Below are 5659 nucleotides of genomic sequence, written 5' to 3' on the forward strand. Positions count from 1 at the left end.
ACATTCTTCATTGTTAGCTAGCTGTAATTGAAATTCATAAAATTTTATGAGTTCTACTTAGAAATAGATCTAAGAATTTTAAGTTGTTAGCTAACTTTCGTGTGTGTGTGTGTGTCTAAACACGTGTATGTGCATTTATGGGCGTGAAATTGTAAAACTTTGAAATCAATTTGAAGTTTGCAATCATAAATATCATACTGATCATGTATTTTGATGAATTCATTATAAAAACAATTCATACATGTGATATTTATAAAGAATGTTATTATTATGAGGAAAATTGTTCAATGGGGAAATTACATAAAGTGTGAATAAAAACACTAATTTATATTTGAAGTGTTTTGTTTACCGAATATGATACATCAAAATTTTTAGGCTGATATTGGGAGATAGTTATTAGAAGTCCCATGTTATTAGAAGGGAACATCACTATTTTTCAATTGAAATTTCATAACTAAAATTGGTATAAAATAGACACTAATTATAGAACAAATTTTGAGCCAAACAACAAGTACACTTCCCTTTCACTTTTTTTTTTCTAGACACTAATTTTTCTGCCAACGTGTATGATTTTTATTGTTGTTTCCATTTATCCAAATCACTTGGTTATTTTTTTATAACTATGGTCCAGATGTCTAGAAAATTCAGTAAAAATTTCAGCTCAAAATTTGTAGTGACCAATTCCCAGTAATTTTTACAAGTTCGTATGTTCAAGCTGTCAGCACCAGCGATTTCAACCTAGAAATTAAGAGTAATGTTTATGTGCTTAAGGCTTGGATAGTTACAATTTGTGTTTGCTTATGCTCAATTGTCTTGAATAACACAATTCAAGAGAGCTTAAGACTTATTTTGATTCACAAATCCAGCCACAACTCAGCACCACAACTTAACTTCTTCATAGGCATCATGTAGGGAACTTAGAAAACAAAAAAAAAGTTCAACAACAAGACTACTTCTAGGAATTGATTTAGAACATGTTATGAACTAAATAACATGCATGAATTAGACTCAAAATTCAAAAGATAGGCTAAGAATGACAAAAATAAATGAACAAATGTAGGATATACATGAAGAACCAAACCACAAGAAAATGGAGGATATACATGAAGAATAAGATGAAGAACAAGGAATTAAAGTGAATTGATCGAACAAAAAGATAGAGGAAGCAAAAGAACATCACCTAGACGAAGATGTTCTTGATACCACATGATGTAGCTCCATATGGAGCTTGTAGGCCTTGGATCTTCTTCATCAATGGAGTCTTTTGCTTCTTGAAGATCAATTGCAGTAGAATGGAGAAGGAAGAAAGATGATTGGAGACGCCACTTCAAGGAGAGAAGATGAGTCAAGAACAAGCTCACTACCATAGGAAGCCATGGATAAGAGCTTGAAGGTAGGAGAAGATGAGTGGAGGGAGAAGGAGAAAATGAGCATGAAATTTTGTGCCTCAAATGAGGTCTGAACTTTGAAGTGTAACTCTCAAATGATCAAAGTTGAAAATAATGCACACACAAGGTCTCTATTTATAGCCTAAGTGTCACACAAAATAGGAGAGAAATTTGAATTTCTATTCAAATTTCACTTGAATTTGAATTTATGGAGCCAAATTTGGAGCCAAAATTTTACTAATTAAGATTAGTAAATTTTAGCTATGGTTCAGCCCACTAATCCAAGATCAAGTCCAAGATTTCCCCCTAAGTGTGCTTAGGTGTCATGAGACATGTAAAACATGAAGGACATGCACAAAGTGTGACTGTATGATGTGGCAATGGGGTGTAGTAAGCAAATGCTCACCTCCCCCTTAAGATGGTCCAAAATTTAATTGGATTGGGCTTCTCCCAATTCAATTAAATTTATCTCCCAACACACATACATCAAATAGTGCACTTAATGCATGTGAAATTACAAAATTACCCCTAATACAAAAACTAGTCTAGGTGCCCTAAAATACAAGGGTTGAAAAATCCTACATTACTAGGGTACCCTCCCTACACTATGAAGTCCTAAATACAAGGCCCAAAAATAATGAAACCTTAATCTAATATGTACAAAGACAAGTGGGTTCATACTTAGCCCATGGGCCTGAATTCTACCCTAAGGCTCATGAGAATCCTAGGACCTTCTCTTGCATTTCTGGCCCAATCTTTTTGGAGTCTTCTATCAAATGCCCTTGAGGGATAAGATTGCATCACTAGAGCACCTCTTTCCTCACCTTTTCCTTCATTGATGGGTTAAGCCTTCTCTGGGGCTGTCTGACTAGTCTATAGTCTTCTTCCATCATTATCTTGTGCATGCAGTAGGCAGAGCTGATTCCTTTAAGATCTGATATGTGCCACCCAATTGCTTCCCTGTGTCTCTTGAGGACCTCTACCAACTTGTTCTCTTCCTCTACTGTTAGCTCACTGCTGATCACCATATGCTTGGTCTCATTCTCCTCCAAGAACACATACTTCAGAAAGTTGGGTAGGATCTTCAACTCTACCTTGGTCTTCTCGGATGGACTCCCGCTTTTCAATTTTTCAAAATTGGTCCCCCCTACAGGAATGTTTTCTTCATGATCTAAGTCTTCCAAGCAATCCCTTAGATCCTTCTCATCTTCACTGGTTAGACAATCCACAACATTGATCAAAGCTTTCTCCAGTGAAGTTTGTGTGGTTTGGAGAGCATCGATGTCTTCTTCATTGACCTCCTCCATCTTGAAGCACCTCCTATCTTCCCCTGGGTATTTAATTGCTTCGAAAAGGTTGAATGTTACCTTTTGGTCATCGACGCTCATTTCCAGATTACCATTCCCCACATCTACCACGTAGTTGGCAGTCAGCATGAAGGGTCTGCCTAGGATAAGAGGAATCTCCAAATCTTCTTCTATGTCCATGATGACAAAATCCACCAGGAAAGTAAAGTGACGGACTTTGACCAGGACATCTTCCACTACCCCGTATAGTCTTGTGATTGATTGGTCTGCGAGTTAGAGCGTCATCTTGGTAGGGTCTATCTTTAGATTTCTAATTCTTATACACATTAACAGGGGCATCAAGTTGATGCTTGCCCCTAAGTCAATGAGAGCCTTCCTTACTGATTCATTCCCTATGGTGCAAGGGATTGTCACGCTCTCAGGGTCTCTGAATTTCTTGGGTAGCTTCCTCTATATCACTGCATTGCAATTGCCTCCCACCATAATGCTTTCATTGTCAATGTACTTCCCCTTCTTGGTGAGGATGTCCTTCATGAATTTGGTGTAGAGTGGCATCTGCTGCAAGACTTACCCAAATGGCATGGTTATCTCCAGCCCCTTTAATATCTCTAAGAAACACTTGAAGTAGCGCTCCTTATTCTTCTTTGATGGCACTAAAGGATAGGGGGGCTGTTGGCTCTTCTTTCTTAGCCTCTCAGGCTAGTTGGCTTTTGGTCTTAGAGGTTAAGACCTTATTCTCTCCTTCCTTCTTATCTTCTTCCTCTTTCTCTCCTTCTTTGTTTGCCTTTCCTTCCTCAAATTGGTCTCCTTTAGCTTTCTCTTCTTCTCCTTGTGCTATCCTCTGGCTTTTAGTCAACACTGCCTTACATTCCTCCATTGGGTTTTTCTCTGTATTGGCTCCAAAGTTGCTAGTGGGTCTTTCAACCATTTGTTTGGCTAATTTTCCCACTTGTATCTCCAAGTTCTTGATGGATGATTCCGTGATCTTGTAGTTGGACATGGATATCTACATGAATTGAGTCAGTGTCTCCTCAAGCTTACTAGTCTTCTCATAAAGATCAATCCCTTGGTTGGAATTCTGGCCAGGTTGACTTCTTTGCTCCTTGTTGAACTGGTTCCCCGGATGATTCCTCCAGCTTGAGCCTTGTGTAAAGTTCCTCCCTTGGTTGAATCCCAACGGTCCTCCTTGGTTGTAGCCTTGAAATCCTTGGCGATTCAGAGCTCCCATGTAGTTCACCTCCTTGGAAGAATCTTCTTAGGCTATGCATTGCCCTGACTCGTGTGCTCCACCGCATATTTGGCATCCCCTTATTTGCAAGATTGAAGAGTGAGAGGGATTTACCGCTTGTAGTTGTTGAGGGAGCTTGCCGAGGGTCTCCGTTAGGGCCTCTATTTGTCAGGCCAATAGCTTGTTTTGGGCCAGTGTTGCATCTTGAGCTGTGAGTTCCAAAAGGCTTCTCTTTGTTGGTGTGTATGCTCGATCACAAAGGATGGCGTGATCATTGGCCTCCATGTTCTCTATCAGCTTCATTGCCTCCTCTAGTGCCTTCATCTTGATTTTTTCCTACAAATGCGTCAAGGAGTTGTTTTGACTGTGGTCGTAGGCCATCTGTGGAGATGTTTAATTGCATCGGCTCGTTGTACCCATGTGTAGGCGTCTTTCTGAGTAGTCCGTAGAAATGGTCGAGCGCCTTGCTGAGTGATTCATCAGAAAATTGATGGAATGAGGATATTTCCACCTTTCCCTCAACAGTATTTGACTCTGGAATGTATTTCTTTAAGAACTTTTCAATAACTTCTTCCCAAGTCTAGAAGCTATTGCCTTTAAAGGAGTGTAGCCACCTTTTTGCTTCTCCTGCCAAAGAAAAAGAGAAAAGATTAAGGCGTATGACATTCTCGAGAACACTGACTATCTTTACCGTGTTACAAATTTCTATGTAAGTGGCAAGATGAGTGTAATGATCCTCATTCGGTAGACCATGGAAGAGGTTTCCTTGTATCAATTGTATGAGAGAGTGAAAGTAGGTTATGTTGGCCGCCTGAACCTCCGACCTTGCAATACTAGTGAAGAATTGCGGGGTAGTTGTACTAGAGTAGTCCCCTAGTGTCACTCATTGTGCACGCTCCTCTTCCATTTGGTAGTAGCTTTGTGGAGAGGGTGGAGGTGAGGGTTGACTGCTTCCTTGTATTTCTTGCTCTCTTCTTTTTCTTGCAGCATTGTTCCTTCTACAAGGGGCTTCAATTTCTAGATTTAGTGGAGCTAAATCTTCAGTTGCAGTTCTACCCACATCTATTAGAATACTTGTTCCTGATGTCTCACGATGACAAGCCTATTTTACCTATCTATCTCCCAAATGTCTTTGCAAAGACTCAATAGATAAAATGCATGACATCCTAATTCTAGATGCTTGCTTTGATGCATAGGCATAATACAATCACTCTATGTCTAGCAATGATTTTATTAAGATATCCTTTCCTTTTAGTTCTATTAGAAACTACTCTCTGTCGAGCGACTAATCCCTAAAACTAATGCATGTAAGACCTTCCTTGTATTTCTATTAAGGATTACCCTATGTTGAGCACCTAACCCCTAAAGATGATGCAAGGATGAATGATACATGAAATTTAAGTAAGAAAGGATAATACGAAAGAAAACATCTATTTGCATTGATAAATATGAAGCATACAATACATCTTTTGGATTTTTAGGCCTGTCAGGCCCTAACTAAGGATTTAGCCTCTCATAGCCATAAGGGACCTTTCACTTGAAAAGGGGTATAGAAACTAATGAAAGAGAAGGGAAGTAAAAAAGGGAATAAAAAATAATGAAAGATAAGAAGGAATTCCCCAAGATAGAGTTCTCAAGCTTTAGGTGTGTATTAGAGTGCTATGAGACTCAGTGTGTCTTTTCTCCTTGACTTGACTCACTTTTTATAGTTGCTGGAGTGGACTTGGGCCTGCGCA

The sequence above is a fragment of the Glycine max genome, chromosome 11, assembly GCF_000004515.6.
Source record: "Glycine max cultivar Williams 82 chromosome 11, Glycine_max_v4.0, whole genome shotgun sequence".
NCBI lineage: Eukaryota > Viridiplantae > Streptophyta > Magnoliopsida > Fabales > Fabaceae > Glycine > Glycine max.